The sequence below is a fragment of the Lutjanus erythropterus genome, chromosome 14 (genome assembly GCF_056507025.1).
Source record: "Lutjanus erythropterus isolate fLutEry1 chromosome 14, fLutEry1.hap2, whole genome shotgun sequence".
Lineage (NCBI taxonomy): Eukaryota > Metazoa > Chordata > Actinopteri > Lutjaniformes > Lutjanidae > Lutjanus > Lutjanus erythropterus.
The window spans coordinates 31,060,617-31,084,465 of record NC_139330.1 but is presented as its reverse complement, the minus strand read 5'-3'; the positions used below and the strand labels follow the sequence as shown (position 1 = coordinate 31,084,465).

General features: G+C 40.0%; 1 protein-coding gene across 1 annotated transcript in view; it reads left to right on the top strand.

Annotated features, from left to right (window-relative positions):
- Nucleotides 1-23,849, top strand: part of nrg3a (neuregulin 3a) — a 608,543-nt gene that overhangs the window by 91,953 nt on the left and 492,741 nt on the right. The gene's annotated exons all lie outside the window — the stretch shown is intronic.

The following is a 23,849-nucleotide window of genomic DNA, read 5'->3' as shown; positions in this document are numbered from 1 at the left end:
TCTTCTTTTTTTTTTTTTTGGAGTGGTGCTGGGAAGGTTATGCATTGGTACGCCTCTATTCTGATTGGATCTGACTGAGGTTCTGAGGGCCTTTCAGTCTGCTTTCATTAGAGTGGATGAACCTGACATATACAACTACCTTATTGAATCTTCAGGTTATGTATTTTAGACATCTGTCATTTTTTTATACCATTAGGGACATTTATTTTTCTGTTTTGGTACTGCTGAACTAAACTCCATTCTAAAAACAGGTGTTTTATTTTAGGGCAACATTTTTTCATAGAAAAATCTTTTACTCCATCACTAAGACGTTTCTCTGATTCATTTTGATCTATCGACACATACAGACACACATATTGACTGACTGCTCTTACTATGCTTGTTTTCACCCAAAGAGGGATATGGCATGGCTGCTGTCATTCATTGTCCATTTTAATCTAAATGGGATCAAAATTTACTAAATGAACATCATAATTTATTGAAGAAGACTTGGATCTGGCAATGGAGACCATAAACTGTTAAGAAACTGTTTCCTGGGGTAAAAAAATCAAGTGAGTATAATCATAAACTTACATACGATCAGACTACTTTTTGCAACAATTGGAGTTGCCCCCTACTTTCAATTAGAAAGAATGCAGCTTTAAGGCGCTTCCACATTGGTTTCACTTTTCAGATGTTCACTATTTACACAGTCTGTTCTTAATCAGTCATGACTAAATCTCATGAAAGATACTAGTCCTAATTCCCATTGTTTAGAAATAGATGATGTCCTTTGTTAAAGCTGGATGAAGCAAACATAAATTGCTGTTAATTTGTGAAATGGATAATTTTCTGTCAATAAGCAGAAACATGAAAACCACCCAAGGCATAAAAAAAACAAAACAAAAAAAAAACATGCTGCCTCTACAAAATCCCCTTTTCCATTTGATGGCGATAGTGTTTTGCTCAAAGAAATCAAAGCTAAACCTTGAAATTTGCTTCGATTACGCTGCTGAATTTTTTCTTTTGCTAATAAGATCCCAGAAGGAACCAGTCAAAGAACGTTGATTTTGTCTGGACACGTTTTCAGTCCTGTGATGTCTGCTTAGCTTGCACTTTCATGTTTTTTATCCCCCACTTCTCCAGCTCTTCTCTCTCTGTCTCCGTCTCTCTTCCCTCTCAACACAACGCAGTGCCAAACTGCAGATGCATAAGTTTTTTTAAACGTCTGCCTGGTGTCAGACTCCTCTCCAATTAGCGTTGGTTTTTTGACAACTTCAACTCCATCCATCTCAACATGTTTAGCTCTCCACTGTCCTGTTCTTTCAGTCTCTTTCTTTCATTCCATTTTGTTCCTGCTGGAATTTCATCTTTCTTCTCTCATCCGGCTCATCCCTCCCTTCTCCTCTTCCTCTTATCTGACTTACCTTCCGATAACCCTTTTCTCCTCTCCTCCCTGCTCTCACTTCCAGCTCTCCTTCTCTGTCTCCCCTCTCAGCCTCTCTATCGCCATCCATCTCATATCGTGCCAGCCTGGCTCACGGTTGCGGCGTGGCGCCTATTGAATAGTTATCAGAGTGTGTCTCCTCAGCGGCAGGTTTGAATGCTGAACATGGAGTTATGCAGGCAGCGAAGGAGGGGTGGGAACCGGAGGTGGGGGGACAGTGCTGCCGGCTCCGGGAGATGGATGGAGGGGATCAGGGGCTTGACTGACAAGGCAAATGGTAATAAATGACTCCCATGCAAGCTGACGAATGAACGCACAGGGCTAGGAATAGAACCAATCACAGCAGATAAACACTGACATGACACGCAGCCTGTGTGTTCCCCCTCTAATGTGACCCACTTTTCTGTGCTTCTCCTTACCCAAACAGTGCTGAAATTTCAAAAACTTCATCTTTAATGCATTATGCATTCGCTTTTTCGGTGAGGTCGCGATTGCACACACATCCTGCGCGCACGGGTGTGAATTTGTGCGTGCATGTACCTGTTTGTGTAACGTTCACAGCGGCATAGCCGTGATGGATGGAGTCCCGTGCTGCTCCACTGGGGCCATTAGTCAGCCAGAGAGCAGAGGCTGGCCACCTGGGTATGATGCACCACGCTAGAGGTTGAAGGCCAGGACAGACACTTACTACTGCATGTGTCTGTGTGTGTTTACGGTGCTTTATGTGCTCCTGTATATGCTTCTGTCTGAGCACAGGTATATGTGCAACCTTGCATTTGTTCAAAGGGGGAGGGTTTTTTTTTTAACTCTTAACATGTGGCAATGTGTGTGTGTGTGTGTGTGTGTGTGCACTCTGTTTGCTATGCTGTATGACTTTCATCCTCCCTCTGCAACCATGCACATTCATCAGTCATGCTTCAGTTGCGATGACAGGTGCATCACACACAGAACATCGATTGGAATATAAATTTGTAGTAATTTGTGTTTCTGAAGCCCCTTTTACACCGGACAAAAAACCCCACTTACATCTGGCTTCTGTCTTTAGTGGGAAAAAAGGTGCAATCTGCATTAAGTCTCAAGTCAGATGAGCCTGCAGTAGTCACAGGTATTTACTGGCTCTAGCTCTGTAAACATGATGTAAACATGACACACTAATTTTCACCCGTCTTGGATTGTCGCTTTCGTCAGCAACAAATCCAGCTCTTTTCTCATACACATGTGGTACTTGCTTGACTCAGTATGTCAGCCCACTACAGCAAAGTTTGCACCCATTCAATGTGTGAATTCATATTTACTGATGATGCACTCATCTTTAGTCATGTGTTTATAAAACGGTGGATGAGCATTTTATTTCCCACAAATTCATTACAATAAAACACCCCACTTATTTTGCTGTCTAAAAGCTGCACATTAACACTATGCGATAAATGCTGTCCACAAGAGACTACTTGTCCAGACCCTCATTTTCCTCACATCTTGATTATCGTAACACTCTCTTCTCCGGTTTCACCCAAGCAGCTCTGTCCCGTCTACAACTTGTACAAAATGTTGCATAACCAACCCCTGTTTGGAATAGATTTCAAGATAATATTTATCACCTACAAAGCCCTGCATAGTCTTCCCCTGCTGTATATCTCTGAACTTTTGCAGCCTCGAGGCTGCAGCTCAGATCATCTCACCAAGGTCTTTTATGTATACACCACACCCTCCACAAATCCAAGTGCGATTGTGCTTTTCCTGTCCGAACCCAGCCTCTCTGAATTAGTCTCCCTTCCTCTGTTAGATCAGCTGAGTCCATGAACAGCTTTAAAAATCTTCTCAAAACTCGTTTTTATCTGCTGGCCTTCCCTGGCTATAATCTTGCTGTACTGTCTTGATGTTCTGTACTGCTTTTGTGTATCTATGTGACTTTGTATCTTGTTATATAATATGCAGTTACTGTGCAGCACTTTGTAACATTTGAAAATGTGATATATAAATAGAATTTAACATTCTTACTTAATAACATTTATAGTGAAGCAATTAAAACAGGAAATGTTGGGTTTGCATCCAAAGTAGCTTAACACGACTCCTATTCAGCCAAAAGTGAACATGAAACAGAATAAAGCAGATATCTGAAAGTACAAACAATGACGCAGGAGAGAAACTACACTTCAAACCACAGAGATTCAGGTAGAAGCCACAAAAGTATTGAAATATGAACACACAGACACTTTAAAAAAAGCCTCTCTCTGCTCTCCAGCCCACACAAGTTGAGTCTTAGCTTTCCAGCACACATCAGAAAAAAGGCAAACTTGCCTACTGGTGAGAGAAAAAGGCTAATTGCCTATTTTTATCAGGTTTAGGCGCGTTTAAAAAAAAAATCTGCATACGCATGCTAATTTTGGTATAAAGACTATAAATGAACTAAACCTAAAACTTTTGGAAACAGGAACAAAATGCTGGCCAGTGCAAAACTGCTCAATGGTTGCAGAAACTAGAGTATAAAGAGATGCAAATAGCTGCCTCCTCTCTCCTCTGTTCTGGTAGCTTCTGTAACTCATCAGCCTTTGTTATACTGCATTCCTTTCATGAGTGTTTCTGCAAAGCTGAAACATGATTCTGGGATTTTTCTGTCCATATGGTAAAATGTGATTATTTCTCCAGCACTCAACAACTACAGCTCCCATTAGGGTTTGACAGAACGCCAGTGGCTAAGACTTGTGTGATATGTTGTTAAACAGAGACAAAATAATAGTTGTTTTATCTTGATTTTAAGCTTTTACAGATTGCCCAAGGCCAAAGAGAAGAAAGACGACATAAAGCGATACTCTCCAAGGAGATGTGTAACGTAACATGTAATAAAATAAGAATATTTCACAGAGGACAAAAAATATCTTTTTCAGACCTTATGACTTTGATCGGGCTCACAAATCCTTGATTAAAAGAAGACAAGCAATCTATATGCCTTAAGGCATTGTTTAGTTTAATGTCACTTCTCTCGTGTGGAACCATACATGCAGTATGTATGAAGACAACTCAATTACTCAACAGGTTTATTTTTTGATGGTGTATAGAGCAATCCACACTTAGAATAAAAGAACTGACTAGGTTTATTGAGCTTGCCTCCGCAGGAGAACCCTTTTTAATTCCAGGAGGAACCTTTTGTACAGGTTCATCTATGAAAAGTTGCACCCAGAACCCCACATGAGAGGTTCTATAGAGAATCCCTCTGTGGTTCAATGGTTGCACCTGCTGTGGAGGTTCTATTCAGAACCTTTCCACCTTCTAAGGGTGCTAACAAGAACCCATCCAGGAAGTTCTAACAAGAGCCCTGTTATATTCCAAGGGTTTCATGTAGGACCCACACAGGGGAATCTAGAAAAATTTGAAGGTTCTACAAAGAACCATTATACTCCCATCCCATAGATTGCTGAAATGATGGATGACCAGAATATTTTTGTTAGACTCTGTCTCAAGTGAGTCAGATGCGTTTGACTTGCATGTGTCAATGCTTTTTTATCAATGCATCAGTGCTCCGGGAACCTACGTCACAGCTGCCACACATGCATCCTGAAGCATTTATTCAGACTTCAAGTCTACTTTTTTTGACAACATGAGTATAAATGTGAGGCTGGTGCCCAGTAAAAAGACACAGAGAACACATTTTACCCACATTTTGTAACCCTAGGTGGAGCAGAGTGTCATCTCATTCTGCTCTGGTTTAATCCTAGTGTACATTTACTGCCACTAGACAAACTGTATATTTACTGCCACATTACAACTTCACTGCTAAGCTTTAATCTCTAACTCTTGCTGTGCACGTGCACACACACTGCAGTGCTAAGGCTCAGTGTTGATGGAAAATACATCAGGAATATTCACACATATCAAAGGAAAAATGCATATTACACAGAAAGTTTGGCTGCTCATTTGCTGCTGGACACTTGGAAATACATGAACAAACGCAATCTTGACGCTGATGTGACATTTGCTGTGTTTTAGTGTCCATGCTTTCGACAAACCTAGAAGAACTCTTTCTGTGGATGAAAAGTCTTGCAAAGAACCCACTACAAACTCTCTTTCTTCAGAAGCAAATGGTTCTGGGTAGAAGCTCAGCTCTTTAGGAAGAATATTTATTTCCAACTCCAACCTGATAAAGATACCATTATTATTATTATTAAATGTTAGCCCTATGAAAAAGCAGCAGACTGCAGCTCTAACAAGGGTATAATGAATTGTCTAACATCACATACTTTAGGGAATTTCAGAGTACAGTACATTTTAAATGGTTTCAAACATTGCACCTCCTTGTTCAGGCTGTTTTAATGAGTTAGCCACAGCTACTGTAGAAGCACCACTGTTATCAGCAAAAGCAAAAATCTCACCTTTTGACCCAACCCGACCGCATACTTGTCTTCATTCTTCAGATCCACGCTCACCTCTTACACCAGAGCCTGTTAGGTGACCAGCCGGCAGCCTTTACCTCAGCAACCCGCTAGCTGCGCACACAGCCTGCCGAGACCAATCACACCCACTCAACGTCAGCTGGCCACAGTTTTCTGCATGGCTCCGCTCACATTCCCCCACACATGTGCATTGTGGTGCTGCAGGACTTCATACGTGGATGGAAATATAAACATAGGACTTCAGACAGCCAGTCGCAAGGGCAAACACACACATTCAGGCTGGAAAACACACATCGGGAAGGAACACACTGTCAGTTTGGTTTCCTGCTTGAGTAATCGCCTTTCGCTGATGGTGGACATTGCACTAACAAGCTTCTCGACTGAAAAGGCATGTCTACTGTGTCACTCCGGGTCTGAACTGGGGCTCTTTCACTCCATCAAAGCACTAGACTTTTGTTGCTGACATGTGGATGTACTGGCAAACACAATAAACTAAAAAAACAAAAAAACAAACTAAAGTTCATGCACTGCACCTGAGAATCTAATTGGAACATTTTGGATAACAACCTTCATATAAATCATTCTTGATAATTGGGACAAAACCGTATTTTGAGAGGTTTTTGATTTTCACTAATTATGCTGGGAAAAAAAACATCAAACTCTTGGCTAATGTAACAGGCCAACCTCCAAGTGATGTATTTATTTAATTTTTATTAACTGCAGATGTCAAATCTGATGTACTGAGTACTGAATTGACAAAATTTTAAACCATAATTCTCATTTAGCTTTCATTTAGCCATGTGATAGCAATTTTTTTGAATGTATGTGTCAAAAATATACAAAGTTTACCAGTGCTTGAGCAGTGTTCCTGCCTTTTTTTTTTTAAAACCAGGCAGTGAGACAGGAGTCTTTAGTGTATAGCTGACCCTTTTTATGCCCGATTAAATCATGTTTTTTGTAAAAAATCTGGCAGAGTTAATGGAAATCTGGGACACAACTTTAAAGCGCCAACATTTTCATTAAAAAAAAAAAAAAAGATTTTTAAAGATGACAAGATTATTGTAATGGCACATTTTTACACCTATATTATCATTATTATATCATTATTGTATTGTTGTTATTTTTTTTAGATTGTGTGCTTTTAACACATTTTTTCATTGTTTAAATTGTGAATTCTCGTCTGGGACAAGGACGCTTTCGGGCACTGAGCAACTTTACTTCTTTATAAATAAAAAACAAATAATAATAAATTAAAAAAAGCAAACCAAAACATTTCATAAATTACGTTTCATATTTCATTCATATAAATCCTTAAAGAATGTTGGTGTTAATAGTTGAAAGTAAAGTATAGGTATAAGTTTGTTTTTTTTTTGTTTTTGGTAGGACATGACTTATGAATTATATAGGCTATTTGTTCAGTTTAAACTAAAATGTCACATGTTAAGTCGCACAAAGTTTATTTTCTTCTTTAATGAACATTTATTTGAGAATTCTTGCATTTTATTTCCATAGCTATGGCACAGATACCAGCTGCTATCTTGTCACTTTGGCTATGAGATTAATTAGCCATGATGTCATTACATTATTATGAAAAACAGTACAATTAACTTTTATACGTGCAGTCTCACTATGTTTAGGTATTAATCTATGTAAAATTTGCCATGTCTCTCCAGATTTCTCTCAGCACTTTAACTTAGTAAAACACATTTCTGTCGCCTCTGTGGTTGTGTAATCATAAGCCATTATAATAATATTCCATTTTAAATAATACTTACTTTAAAAATAGAACAGCAGTTATAGCATTAATCTGGACTCTTAGACAGCCACTGTGTGAAATAATGCTGTATTTTTTTCCCTCCAAAGAAAGTCACACAGGGGCCAAGTGATAATGATGTGTTTTTATATGATAATGACAGTTCTTTCAAGTCTCTGTACAAAGTTCTGCAAGGCGATCCTCCCCTTTCCACACACATAAATCTAATCTTTTTTTCTCCATGTTAACACTCATAGTAAATGGTACCACAGAATCTGTATTTTCCGCCACGTCTTTCAACTGCTTTCGCTCATTTTCACTAGGAATGCGGCTTTATTGTTCACCTGTTTTCCTACATAAGACTCACATGCAGCTCTCTGATTGGCCAGGAATGATGCTTATTCATGGAGCGGCTATTCAGACACTCTAAGAAATGACAAAGAGTTAAAAGGAGTCCCCTAAGAATGACATTTAAAGCAGAATCCAAGAACCTGCAATTACATTTACAAAATGCAGCTGGCCTCAAGAAATGTAACAGCCACCTCACTCATGGTTAAAACAATAATCCAGCACAAAAATGACATCTGTCAACATAAACCACAATGCTCTGAAACACTAACAAAATGTGACATTTTCATTTTGGAACACAAAACACCAAACTTAAAATAAAAATGACCATTTTCTCACGTTTGATTATGTGCTCCAACACCAGTAGGCATCATGGGAAACGTGGGCACTCACTATATTATTGTCTGCAGCACAACACAGTTAAGCGGACAGGTGTGGAGCTAACTAGCTTATGAAATATACTGCTGGACAGTTAATTAACAATGACCTTATCATTTTCCCTCTCATATAACCCTGCACCTGACTGTTTGCTATGTTAGTGAGGTAGTTAGCCATTTATAATTTGACAGTATAGTCAGTAACATAACAGATGGAAAGGTAAATCCAAAGCCTTGTTTTTATCCACTTCCTTTGTCTGTTTCAAATTAAAAGCCATATAGTATTTTAATGGACAGAACCCCTTTATTTCTTAATATATATAATAATGCCTGAAACAATGTTATTGTCAATACAAGCTTAAGATACTTTCAGGTTTTGTTCTTCAATATAAAATGTGTCAGGTAATACCACACCTGTGAATTTTAAAGCCTTTACATGTTTAATAAAAGGCAGATGCTAACAAGTGGCTATCATTAAACAAGCAACACTAACTTCCAAGTTTGCCTACAAAAAAATGTCATCCCTGCAGCACTCTATAGACTTGTAACTCCACTCTAATTTATGGATCTGTCATTGTGTTTAACTCTGGAGCAGCTGAGTCACGTTCAACACCTATTTATGAACTTGTTTTCCATGTCCGGCATTAGCTTAATACCAAACCGGTTTGAATCAACCCAGCATGTAAAGTAGTCACGTTTGAAATAAATCTTATGACAAACACTTCTGCCTCTGTGAAGGCCCTTTTGCTTGTTTCGCTCTGCTGTTGCTGTGCTTTGTCTCCAGGGCTGCAGACCAATTAGGAAATTAACGAGTGGCATGGGACGCACCTGTGCCCTGTGTGCCCCTTGCATGCAAAGCCAGGGCAGCGGCCAGTTTTTCCACACGCCACACGCCTCTGTGTGTCCTCTGGCTTCCAAAAAGAGAAACAGAAAGCACAAAGCAGTTTTAAAATGTCAAAGCCTATGTGCTGTCAGAGCGGTGGGGCATTTTTGGTATCGTCTTGCAGTTTTTGCAAATAATTTGTCACCTCTGAGCATGTCAGCCACCTTACTCACCTATAGTTTTTGATTCCTCTTGCTTTATGAGTTTGCATTCCTACTAAGCTGCAAATCAGATTACTGCATGCCCCAAATCTTAAAGTCTTAAATATGTATGACCCATCTTAATGAGGTAGTATAGCTTGGAGCAGTTTTCTTCTAAAACCAATATCCTTCTTCTTACATGTCCGAACAAATTGCAAAGCATAGATTACCTCTATCTCCCACACACGCACACATACAGGCAGGCATACATGAAACACAAGCCTGCAGAATGGATGGACTGACAAGTGAAATGCTGCACACACACACACACACAGAGCCTTCAACTCCCTAGCATGTAGGCTCTCTCCCAACTCTCCCTGGACTGCGGCGGTGAGAAACGGTCATGCAACAATGAGCCAGTGAAAGACATCAACGCAGAGAGAAGGAGAGGGCGAGAAAGAGGAAACAGAGAGATGCGGTGCTAAGCGGCTTTGAGACAATGTGGAGGGGGAGGCTCATTCGAAGCCCAAATGGCTGCTGCTACCCCGTATCGCTGCTCCACTTAAACGCATTCCCACACACATGGATACGCACACAAACATACGCATGCGAAAACACACGCTGACACCCATCCGCCTACGCGATACACTCCTATCGCTGCCGCACATGAGTAACCCAGATGTGCTTCCCACGTATATCTCCTCTCTGCACCCCTCCATCGGTGAGAGTAAGGAGGAGGACGAGGAAGCGCTGTGGAAAACAAGAGGGAGAGAATGAGAGGAGGGGTGTACTTTACTGAGAGAGCAAGATAGGGAGGGAGTGGAAGGACACAGAACATAAGCAAGGAAGACAGAGTAAAGGGTGGGCAAGTGAGACAGCCGCGATGTCCCAGCAGTGCAAAGGAGGGAGAAAACAAAAGGGGGGGGGGGGGGGACAGGATGACTCAGACTAACGGATGAGAGAGGGCACAGGGAGAGGAGTTTAATAATACATGTTTGGGAATCCCCTTAATGCTTTGTGGGTCGGACTCTATGGTGGCTTAGCCTCAAAGGTGGATAAGTAAAAAGGATTGAGACAAGGGACAAAAATGTGAAGAATTCTTGTAAAGTGGGGAAGTAAAGCATTGGATAGTCAGTAAAGTGTTGCAGTGTGGCAATTACCTTAATTAGTAGTCAGGGCTCAACAATAAGGGTTGCCTGGGGGCAAGTAAAATGCAACATCCGACTATCCGAAATCTTGCAACTTACTTGCCTGATCGGGCAAATTGTGAGCCATCTTGCTGTGGTCTCATCTTTCTTGACTTTATGATGGTGGATTTTGTTAAATGTTCCTTGCCATGTTTTTCTTGAGTTAGTTGAGAAGTTGTATGACCAGGCTTGGTGAGGTTGATGTGGAGCTTATGTTAATAAACGAGGAGCATTGTGGAAGCTCCAGTACCAGCATGGCTGTGAGTGTATGGTTATCATCATCTGCTATGCCAACTCAACCCTGTTACACAGAGTCAAACGGCTACAAGTTGCACAAGTACGGCACCATGAGGGCACTCCCAAGAAAATGGATGTATCATGTATCAGTGGATGTCAACACAGCTGGAGTGCGACAAACATGGCAGCTAAGAGGTCTGCATGCTGGCAACCCTCTCATCCAAGGCTTCACTTGCACAAAACATAAACGCTGTGGCAAGTCAGGCAGTCGCAAAACCAATTACCGCAAGTGCATCCAGTTTTAAACAGTGCTTGTTACGAGAGGATAGAACAATTTGTATAGGGGCAAGTCCAGATTTACTAGTAGATTTCTAACCCCTTGCCCAACCAGGAAAGTGAAGCAAATCGTTAATGTTGATCCCTGGTAGTGCTGGAAGTTTGGTGATGCTCTGGTTGGATGCTGGCATGGAAAGTTTGATACAAAGACATAGAGGGGGAGCAGAGCTGTATCAGATTTGATGGTGTTGACTTCTTCCATTTTGGACTCTCTGCTTTTCCCTGTTATGTCAAAGGTCAGCGCTGTCGAGACAGTTTGCAACTGGTCAACAAATTTTACAAAGTTCAACTCTAATGTGAAACAGCACAAAATGTAGCTTGCCCTCATGGGTAAATCCACTGATTATGGAAATTCCATTAAAGTGATCGACAGCGTCCTTATTTGACGTCATACCTTTGGTCGGTTCAGGGCACGTTACTTTGGCACTTGTGCATGAGGTGGGAAGAGCAGGTACCCCTTGCTTCAAGACTGTGGAATATTCTTTCAGGTAACTCCAAAGTAGTCTTAGTTTGAGCTGCTGTCTTTGCACCTGTGCTTTAGCAGATTACATGGGTTTCATTCACAATGCCTCCACTGCAGGGATGTTCATGAAAGGCTGGTGATTGCAGTTCCCTAGAAAAGTATTCGCAATGTGAGATGTCAAATCATTTTGGAAAACCTTTATTTTTTTTAGGTTTAAGAAGCATGCTCATTGTTTGTCAGTAATACCCTCTCCAGCTCGATATCACACTAATACTAACACCCAGCAAAGGCATTCAGAATCAATTAGAAAACTCTGAAAAATGCAGCATGACAGTCCATCGTGAGAGTTTTCTCTGATTCAGAACACGGGTGAAAAAGCCCATCTTTACTGTCCACATTGCCCACTTAATTGCCAATTACTGCGGTGTGATATCTCATAATCACATCACAGCTCTGTGGCTCTAGAGAACAGAATTGCTCTTGTTCAGATGCTATACTGCATGTTCTTTAGGCTACCACTGTTTTAATTGCAGTGTCAGGAAACACAAAGGCTTTTCATGTAGGGTGGTCCGTGGAATGACTATGTTATGGTGAAACCAGGTTTCATTCAAATCACGCTGTAATTAAATCAGTGGGATATTGCCATACGATGAGCCACAATTCCGACTGAGAATTTATTAGATATCATGTCAAGTTCCCTGCTTCTGTGAAAAATAAATCGAAGTGAAGCACAAATGACAAATCAGCCATGGGCGCTGTATGCTTGGTTGCGTATTGTGCAGCAGGTGCTGGGCGCCTGAGCCTCCGGTTCTGTTCCGAGGTTCTGCGGCTCTCTGGTCGGGGGAACTCCTCAGCTGGGGAGGCACTGATGGACAGCTGGAGGCAGGTAGCCAGATGCTCCCCCTGCAGGTCACTCCTCGGTTCAGTTTTCATCTCCAATTAAGTAGATCAGTCTGAACTGCAACTGACTGGAAAACTGAGGTGAATTCGAGGAGAGGATGCTCCCTGTGGTGCACAACAGCGGCCTCTGAGTATTTACAGTTGGATCATGCCCGCCTTTTTCCTATGAGGCCATTTAGTTAATGGTTGCAGAAGTATTCAGATAAATTACTTAAGTATTAACAGCTTGATGAATAACTACTCCCTGTCAATTTAAGGTGGTGGAACATCACAAGATGCTGCCAAGCCCACAACACTGACATCAGTCTGTTCTCATCCTCAGTGCCTCTGTGCCTTAAACTATTGCTCCATAGATACCCCTCTAGCATCAGTTCCTGGAAGCATTATATTTTGATGTGCTGTTAAAATTAAGTGGTACAGTATAAATTACTTGTGTGTGTTGCATTATGTTAAGTTACTTATGTAATCCTAACTCTCACTAATGTACTTATTTTAACCCAAAGCCTGATCTCTTTCTGAACCTAACCATGTAGTTTTGTCTCTAAACCTAACCAAGTAGTGTTTGTGCCCTTATTTTGAAAGTTTACCCGGATGTTGCACACTTATTGTTGCTAAACTGACAGCGGAGCCCAGCATGCACAAAACTGATGCTACAGTAGTAATTTAATTAATTTAATTTTATTTTCAGTTTCTAGCTGCTCAATCTGCCCCAGTTAAAGGGGTGGTGGTGGAGTTCAATACATAAAACAGTATATTTAAGAATAAAAGTAAGAAAAATATAAGAGTTGAGATTAGAGATGAAAAGAACATTATGAGTTTATGCCTATATAAAATCAGTTTTATGTGTTATAGATTCAACAGTTACATTTCCAATTAATATTAATTATTAAAATACAACATCTGCCAGGTTTAACTTGATTTCCAAAATAAACCATGCCCACCTCTGGTCTTCTATCCAAATACAGACACAGAAACAGATGATTCTGTTGGTTGAACAGATATAGACATCAATACAGAAAAGGATGTCTCTGTGCACCTCTGGTACCTACACTGTCATAGTTTAAAATGTATAAAGTATAAAAGTTGCAATACAAGCTTGTTGTAGTTATAATGTTATAAAATAGTTGCCTATTTACTCATCCACCAACATTATCATTAATTAGTCATGTTTCTGTCTTCCTGATGGGCGTGAGTCCCATTAGTTCTCTCACTTTAACTTTATTTTGGTCCTCCTGCATTTACTGAGAAAAAAAAAAAAAATCAGACTCCTGAGCTACTTGATGTTCAGATTCAGCCTCCACCACCACCGCCTGTTTTGCCATTAGGTGCAGGGCACAGTGGGTTTTGTGGAGCTTGTTTGCTGAAAACAACTGCCTGCTGGTGCTGGAGGTGGCAGTGATGGGAGCAGTGGGACTGAACCACACAGCAAATGTGCCGTAAAACCAAAACAATCAACCATAATAGTAAATTGCAGGGAAGTAATAATTTATTTGTCATGTGATTAATTACTATTGTTTGTAATTGCCTGAATTCCCATTTGGAGTGTGTAAAATATTTATATGTACATTAGATTATCGGGCTGGTTATGACTGATGCATTATTTTGAAAACAGCTTTTTAACAACTATGGGGAAAAGAGTGACAGAGCTCAAAATTTCAAGGCTACTTAGTGCAATAGATTTTTGAGTTATGAACTCAAGCTCTTCACTTTTTAAATAAACCCCAAAAAAGTTTTGCTAACTTATAATCTTCAGTTTAGTTTAATGTTCTTCTTTAGATAAAGTTGAATCTTTGAGTTTTGGAAACTAAAATTGGTCACAGTGAGCTGCGAACCTTATTTGTCGTTATTTTGGTCCCTGAAAATGAAATGGTTTTAACTTAAAATATTAAATTATTAACCATTTTCACTTTCACTTCAGTGAGTTTACCAAATAATTTTGAAATACAATTTTTGAGGTTTCTAAAACTGAAAGATTCAACTTTATCTAAAGAAGAAAAGTAACTTATTTAAACAAAAGATTTGTATTTGGTGAAACTTTTACAAAACTTATGAGCTACCTTGAAATTTTGAGTTTTCTCCACTTTTTTGCTTTTGCAGTGTACTTTGTAACATTTTGTGAAGAAAACATTCAGCACAGTGTTTGGCTCTAAGTTGTAGTATAATTAGAATGTGTCATCCTCAGATATAAGTATGTCCGCTGGTGAGTTTTGCATCTGTGGCTCTGCTTCATGCTCGGCTAACACATCTGTGTGCGCTTGGCTGTGTGGCAGCAAAAGCACCACACAGCGGGCAGCTAATGCGACTCATTGAATCGTGTTCATTCCTAGTATACAGACTGCGTGCACACAGTGTGTTTGTGTGTTTGAGTCATCTGCGGGAATGTGTATGTGTGTGTTTAGCTGCATGTGTCTGTGCTGTGTACCCGTATTAATATTGCATACGCATCCTGCTCCAAAAAAAAAAAAAACTCTAGTGTGCATGGAGGATTCGCTTGAGAGCCCCACTCTCAAAACAGATTCACTTTTAATTCATTTAATTTAGGCCCGCACCATGTGTTATGCAGAGACCGCCATTTGATATGCAGCCTGTGCTTGGATGAGTTTAATTACTTAGCCGTCAAACAAACTTATGCAGCATATGCACTTTCAGAAATATTGGTTTGGTATGTACATGGGATGCTTATCAATGTGGAAGAGAGAGAGAGTGTGTGTGTATGTGTGTGAGCCTGCCCGGGTATTTAGGAGACAATAACTGATGATCATGCTGTATTTGATTCAGACATGTCTGCAATGCAAATTCACCATGACATCGCAGATCAGCTGCCAGATACTGTATGAATGATTGAAATATGTTGTTAATGGAACATACCAGTGGTGCAAATCCCAAAACAGCCTCTCTGTTCATGAATTAGGCCTAATAATTTCTCCCTGAGCTCCCTGGGCCAGTGTTAGCTCTTCCCTCTTATTGTATTTGACATTGATATGCACTTTTGGAACATTTATTTCAGCTCAAATATATTCGACATCACAGCTTGTTATCATTTTACAAGCATAGTTGTAAATCATTGTGTATGCAAACTTCAGAAACATTTTATTTGAAGGGGTGTACATAATAGTGTCATTACACTGTCATAAGCATGTCAAATCTGGACTGTATTCAGAAGACATTAAAGAAAAGTTTGGAAAAAAGTATTAAATGACATTTTTTCTGGAGCAGCCGATGGAAGTAGCTAAGAAGTGAACAATCTTCTCGTCTCTGTTGAGAGCTGCACGTGCACAGAACTGTTTAACTTTTTCAACTGCCATGCTAGTCTCCTCCACGTCTAGCTGAGCCTGGCTGCACTGGGACAGACTGGACACAGTGTCTGAGACCAACAGTGGCCATTTTGACAGGAAATACTGTACTGATGTAGTTTTTCTTGCTGGGTTAGGCTCCTGGTACCCCGGAGCTGAGCCAGCTAATTAAGGTAGCTCCATTGCTAACCAAGCTAACGAGCTAATACCAGCTACAGACAGCAGCAGACAGCAATTTGCCTACTTTAGCAACAAATAAACTAGCCAACCACTGTCTGTCTATCAGCTAAATCATCTTGGTACTGCATTCTGTCATCAAACTGACCTTAATACGTTCAATGATATCTTTACGAGTCCAAATGGTTGGTAAGTGCAGGAAATGGTTTATGACATTGTTACAAAAGCATTTGACAGTGCAATAAAACTTAATGATATCTTTATGACAAGTCCAAAATGTACCACTTTACATGAGGTAAATATTATTGGCCCATTTATCAAGGTCTTATAATGGCCAGTGTTAAAACTAACTACATATGACAGTGTATTATAATATGAACAGTTTCTTTTTGTTTGAATAAGGTCAAAGTTATAATAAATAAGACATTATATAATATATTGTTGTTTTCCTACTACTTTAAAACATTATTGTTTATTTAATCTTGGAAAAGTGCAAATATTGACTGACATAAATTTGTTCATTCGTACATGTCAAACAATGTCAACACTGCATTAAAAATTATGATATTGACCAAATGACACTTAATGACAACAGTCGAACATACATAAAGACTCTGTGGTTATGAAAGTGTCATAATATGGTTATTACAGTGTAATGACACGCCCTTGCATGACTGTTATCAGCAGCTGCCTTGAATGTCAAATTCATCCAACAATTTAACACTTTAAGCATGCACTTGAAAAAAGCCGGTAAGAGGACATGATGTAGCCTAAAGAACAAAATTATTGCAATCATTTTTTTTTTTTTTTTTTTTTTGGTATTTGTATATGTGCACAAAAAAGCAAAGGGAAATACAACATTCATTTAAAGACTCAAACAGCAATGACAAACAGAAAAATAAACCTCACCCACCTACTTGCACAAGCACACACATGAATATACAGAGTAATATATACACACTCTTGTCAACCCACAAAACAGAAACACACACACACACACACGCTGACAATCCTATTTCGATAAGAGATATGTGTAACTGCGGGCGATTACTCCTGCAGAGGCAAGAGGCAGCTTGACTGGGAGCTAATGGATAGAACCATTACAGCCAAGAAGAACCAATGTTTCACCATTAGATAAGGAATCAATTATGTTTATATGTTGCTTTCTGCCTTCCTTATACACTCGCCCTGCAGCTCTGACTCGGAGCTCTTGTGAGAAATACAGCTGAAAGGCAGAGTCGACCTGTCATGCTTGAATAGATCGAGGGAACTTCTTTCAGGACTGGATCTTAGATCTTTATCCCCCTATACAGAGCTCCTGTGCCCCAAGACCTAATAGTAAAATGGTAATATCTGTGAAGAAGACCAACATGAAGCAGGTTAACAAATGCAACACGACATCCTGTGCTATGGTGATTCGTGAGACAGTTTTTTTTTTTTAATATATTTAATAGAGCCTCAAAATCCAGAGTGCCAGATGGTGAATTCCCACTGAGACAGGATGCTCCTATGACATGAATTGAAATGAAGAGTAAAGAGATAGAGGGAGGGAGAAAAAAGAGAGAACTCGTCTCTCATCTCATCTAGTCTTTGTCCCTACTATGCCTCTCCCAGAGATGCGGTCCCCTGCACAGAGAGGCAACAAAGCGGCAACAAAGCGGCAACAAAACCACAACAAAAATACACGTACAAAAAAAAAAAAAAGAAGCATATGTATGGCCGTGATGCTCTGACATCTTAACCGCGCAAACATCAGCTCCCCTCTTCTGACTGCGGAGTAGATGCCTGCAAACAGCGAGGGAGCGTGAGCTAACAAGAGTGAAAACCTGCAAATGTCGCCCCTGCAGCAGTCAATCCAAGGACTTTTATTTTTTGCAGTTTGAGGTTGTTGAGATGGGGGAGGATTGGTCCTGCAGTTGCCACGGTAATCCTGGCAAAGACACTTTAGGTCCTACATATTAAGTCCATATCCATGGAAACAGCATCTGGCTTGGTAGTTGTTGATTTTTGATGACATATTTAAAGTTTTGTTTATTGGTGATAAATTATACTATGTAAAGTCTCAGAACTTTTTGAATTCTACTTTCCAATCCTTGTTAAGATACTTTCAGTAATACTCAATGCTTTCTGCAGCTGATGCTACAAGTAATTGTGCTTTAAAGTTAAATAACTCAGTGGACATGGAGGATTAATGTCCTTATAGCCACTAGAAGGCTTTTAATGTGAAACATCTATGCAAGAAGTGTTAAACCGAACACTTAACAATGCAGAAGTGCTTGGTTAAAGGGCAACTTCTGTATTTTTGAGGGACACCAAATCCTAATCTCAACCAGAGCATATCTGGAGTTTCTGTTGAGTTTAAATGAAGTGTGTTTTACGATGATTAAATTCACATTTCTGCTAATGGAGTGTGGTGGCTTTGGAGAGAGCAATAAATCCTAAATAAATGTCTGTCTCTGCTGGGAACTTTTTCATGATGTTGTCAGACATCCAGAATAATCTGAGCCCATCAGTGGCAAATGTAAGCAATTTTAGTGGACGTACTGTGACAGGTGCAATTGCCCTTAAGGATTATATTGTAAGGACCCTTTAATTTGTGATTAAGAACAATATTTCAACATTTTAGTCCATAGGACATGCCTCTGCTGTTGAAATGGTGGAATTAGAAAAGTACATCGTTCCAAATGTATCAAGAAAGTGTTGAGTTTAGATAAATAACTTCCTGCCAAAATCTAATAAAACATACTGTCTCAGCCATAAACATGTTTCAAATAAATACCTCTTTCTCTCTGCAATTGGGGTCAATAGTAATGTAATTGTCAATATACTGCATGTGCATTTATGTTTTGTTTTTGTGTGCTCTCTCAAACAGATTTAATATATTTTGTGAGCTGTAACAGCACAAGGTCAGTTGAAGGTAGTGCAGGGACGTGGAATTAATTTCCACAGGGCCGGGGTGCGTATATAGGGTTACCTGGTCACATGCAGACATTTGCATGCAAAAAACACACTCTGTCCATGGTTCATTCAGAGAGCCGAAAAGCTGGCTTCATATTTTCATGGAGCTGTTCCCCACGCACAGATGCAATAAAAGATGCAATAAAAACCGAATCTTATTAAAGTTTGCAAGTTTTCTGAAAGGATACAGGCAACTGTGTTTTCTCTGATAAATGTCTTATTTAACAATCTCCCCGGACATCCTAATTGTGGTGTTGGCTCGTGTTTCAGTGCACTGAACTGGAAAACCTTGGCATCTGTGCTGCTCCCTTTACTCCTCCTCTCTCTCGTCCTCTCCCTTTCCCTTTTTCCTCTTGTTTATAAATTCCCTCCACCAATATCCCCCCACGACATCTTTTTTTTTACCCCCCACCACTTAGCTTACAAAGAATTATCCCAATTATGTCATAGATGTGGTAAGAAATATGATGTTCATCTTCCAACTGGAACCCTGAGCATTAAACAGATCAGAGAAGCTGAGCAGCTGCTGTGTGAATCAATTACACTACTGGTTTGATGCCAAAGCAGAATAAAGCACAGCTGATTTCAAATGGAGATATACACCTATAAAAGAAGTTTATTGATGGCAGGAGGTATATTTTCTTATTTGTTTTTACCTAACACTTACACAGATGCTACGTTTACATGCACCCTAAATAATCAGGATAAAAGTGCCTCATGTAAACGGCTCAATCAGAAGAGACGATCTGTACTCGATTAGAATAAATCTGTCAGAGGTGGGGCATAAACATTTGATAATCTGATCGTAAGGAAAACAATATAGATGTAACTGAATGTCTACCCCACGTGAGGGCTGGTGATGTGTCATGAGTGAGTTTCCGGAAAGAACAGAAACATGGTGGCAGCAAAACAGAACTTAAATCTAAAAGATTATAATACTGTTCCCAGGATACAATATGGGTCCATCTTGAAAATCACTGGGTGGAGGCACTTCTTCCTCTTTATTTAATAGCGGCTGGCAAACCAGAACCACTTCTTCTGTTGCATTTCCAGCAAATCAGGTGCTTCACAGCAGGTGGAACCAGCATGCGCGTGTCAAAAAAGTGACAGATCCTTAATTTTGAAAATAAGTGACTTAACTGAAAGTGCATTACAGAGAGGGACAGCAAGTTTTCATCAGACATGTTTCCGTGAAACTAAGGTCTCAGGAATATTTTAACTCTCAAACAATGCATGATGGGAAGTCTGCTAACATGATCATGTATCTTTAGAAACCTAATTTAATGAGTTGATTAAACTCTGCACAGTACATTAACTCAACTCATCATTTGGAGTGAAAAGACACTAGAAACTTTCAGTTTAATTAACTTGAATAAATAAAGTGTGTGTATTTATGTTAAATTAATGAGGAAAATATTAGTTGATTCCACTAAATTCATGTACAAATTTAATAATGTACCAATTTATTGGATTAAAGTATTTTTTCTTTATAACTGAACATAAAAAATACAAGATTTCTTTGTTCAAATTAGTATTAATATTTATTTTCAGAACACTTCAGAGCTGATAAGCACAAGTTCCCCTAACTTGAAGTCTTGTAACTTCAAATGATGAGTTGAATTAATTCACTGTACACAGTTCAATCAACTCATTAAATCTGATGCTAATTAGCAGACTTCCCAGCATGCATTGTGTGATGGTTAAAACTTTACTTAGATCCTCCTTTTTTTTTTTTTTTTTACAGTTTCAAGGAAGCTTATGATGAAAACTTGCTGTGTGTCTCAAACACAATTAAAAGCGAGTGAAAAGTTATAAAATGGCCTCAAATTGTCTTTTCAAATTCAGTCAACTTAAAATTTATTGGACTGGACTCATTTATTTTTAGGTTAAAACATTTTTTTTTTTGTTTTGTTTTGTTTTTTTTACAGTGTATGATTTTTTTTTCAGTTCAGTGTGTCTGTCTCTGGTCCCACCCAGTGAAGGAGCCCAGACTTGTGCCAGCAGCCAAAAGCCATTTTTATGAGCACTAAATGGCGTCCAGTGCATTCACCCCTGTGAATAAAAGAGGCGCTAGTCTTGTCTCTGTGAAACACACCATTACTCCTCCATTGTTTGCCAAAGCACTTTGTCGAAAAATAATTTACGCCGAGTCTTTCCGCTTCCAGCCTGTTCAACACAAGGTCATGTCCAACAGAAATGGCCCTGCAGTGTCGCTATATACCAACCAATAGGAATGGTCCTCATCCATTACTAACCTATGAGATGTGTTTATGGGAGCAATATGGGATTCATTAATCTGGCATATTATGGTAGGACACTTGTGCAATTATTTTTGACTATGCCACTGGACCAAGAAATTAGAAGAGGTCTAATTAGCTTTTTCTTCTTGCAACCATGGGACACTTTTCTTTCTGTAACTGTATTTTCAACTGTATAAGTAGTAGTGCAGGAGGATAGTAGTAGGACATCATTCTGTGAACAGAGTATATATAGATATATGAATATTTTATGTGAATTCTAACATGTTATATTCTGTGTTTCTGTGTCTATGATCATAAGCTCTCTACTCTTAAACTAGTCCCTTATGAAGTCTAAGTATACAGTAAAATGTAACAGTATATAAATCTTATGTTCATTCCTGCACATTGGGGAGTGCTTTGTAATGCAGCGATTCACCAATGAAAAAATCTGAATACAAAAATAATTTACTGAAATGTACGACATACTTGAGTGGGAGCATCTTGGTGACGGTGTAGTAAAGAAGATTTGACCTGTCCCTGATCCTGAGGAGGGGTCCTCCAGTTAAAAGATAAGAGGCTACTCTCTCCTGCTCCTCTCTGACTTATCTGTCTCCACAGACCCGTCATTCATGCCACACTCGACCAGATAGCACCATTGCAATTATTTCCTGACAAGCACAGTGTTTGGTGATAAACAGAACAAGGGCTTTTTTTTTTTTTGCACAGTAATGTTGATTGTGTTGTTGTTGCTGCTGCTGATCCTAGATGTTGATTCTGAAACCAGAAATAGAGTGGATTTTTTTGGAATATTGTTATATTGAGTCATTTTGGATTTCTGTGCAGCACGTCTCAGAAAATATCAAACCAGATCTGTGTGACAACACTTTGTAACATACAGTAAGCGAGCTATCTTGAGTGATGGAAAATTGTCCAGATGTATTATGAGTGATTGTGATTTCTCTCTCTGCTAATCAGTAAGTTAAGTGTCATAATTATTTATTCATAACTAAAATAATTTTATGAAGTCAGCCTTGTTTCTAGTTGGGGAACAGTTTACTTTTAACTCCCAATGGCTCCCAGTTGTCCTTACAAGCCTCGTCCATTCTAAAATAACTGTACTTCTCTATAAAAGAGGATGCAGTGGAATATATAAGATGCACATCTTATATAACCCAGGTCTAATGATTAGTCTTTTGTTGTCCACGTTAACTGCTGACTGGAGGGGAATTAGAAATGTCAAGAATGTCAGCGTCAATTATGGCAAGGGCTGCCCCCCTGAAAGTCTAAGAATCGAATCATCAGACGGAGACCAGGGGTATTTCTAGAGGATGGACCTGGGATGGCACTGGCCACCTCTGAAGTGTGACTGGCCATCCCACCCATTATCCTCAAGTATGATTGGCTAGTGCAGTCCAGTGAGAGACGGGACCTTAGTTTGAGCCAACTGTTTGGTTACCAGCTACAGTGTGCAGTGTACTTTTGGGGACATTTTGGTTCCAAAAGGATACCTAGTAGTTCTTAGACGGAGGAGAGGCTGCTTACTGGAGAGGCAAAGCAACGAGCTGACCTAGTCCAGTTTCACCTCTAGGACCAGCTGCACCAATAGAATACCAGTTTGAGGACAGGGATGGCTTACCCTACTGTTCTTACCCAAACCCTACCCTGTCTAACTCCTTGGGTCACAGTAGGTCCAGGAAGGTGGAGCTGGACTAGATCCAGAGAGGTGGTGCTGAATTAACTCAAATTTGGCTCTGCAGACAATAGGTTCACAGAGTTGGAGCTGGACCGGGTCAGATTAAGCTTTGCAGTCAGCAAGTCCAGAGAGGTAAAGCTGGACTGGGTCAAATTTGGCTCTGCAGACAGAAGGCCTAGAGAACTGGATCAGGATGAGGTCCAGAGACGCAGAGCTGGATGAGGTCCAGAGACACAGAGCTGGACTAGGTCCAGAGATGTAAACTTGTACTAGATCCAGAGAGGTGGACCTGGACCAGGTCAAATTTGACTCTGAAGTGTACACTAGGTTGGAGGTGTGCACGAAGTCCACAAAACTTATCTTATATTAGCAAAAAATATAAGTAGGGAAAGCGGTTTCTCAAACAAGACCTTGCTTTGCCCGTTGGTTGACGCATCGAGCAGGTCAGCAGACCTTCACTGGGACAAAACTGAAGCAACTGTTCGCTTGTTTGCATGGCTTTCAGTTAGGAAGCAGCATTCATACATTCACTCATATGTCCTAAGTCTACCCCTCTCTGCTTTACATTCCATCCGTTGTCTGAGGTTTATACACACAGACACACACATGCAAACACTTGCCTGCACACAGAGCGCTGGCTGCAGCAGCAAGAATAAAGGTTGTATTTGATAGGCATTGCCCTCAGCATGGCGCTCTCTGCAGACACGTGCCACCTCCTATGCAGAGCCACTCAAAGACACGCTATGGAGAAATTAAACTCCGTATTGGAAAAAAATATAAGTGAAATATGTGGCTTATTTGCAATGCAAATTCCAGGAGCCTGTGGTCTCTCGGGGTCCATCGCAGACAGCAGGCGCAACCAGATGAACACGCAAGCCAGTGTTAGAGCTTTCATTTTCTATGCTCTCTCCCTCTCAGTCTCTCATTAAAGGGGCTCCATTTCTAAAGACGTTTATGCATCTCATGTATACTGATTGAGGCGGTACATGCAGTCACTACGCTGGGAGGTAAACAGACCCTGCAGGACGGTTGGCTGCGTTCTGTTCTCCA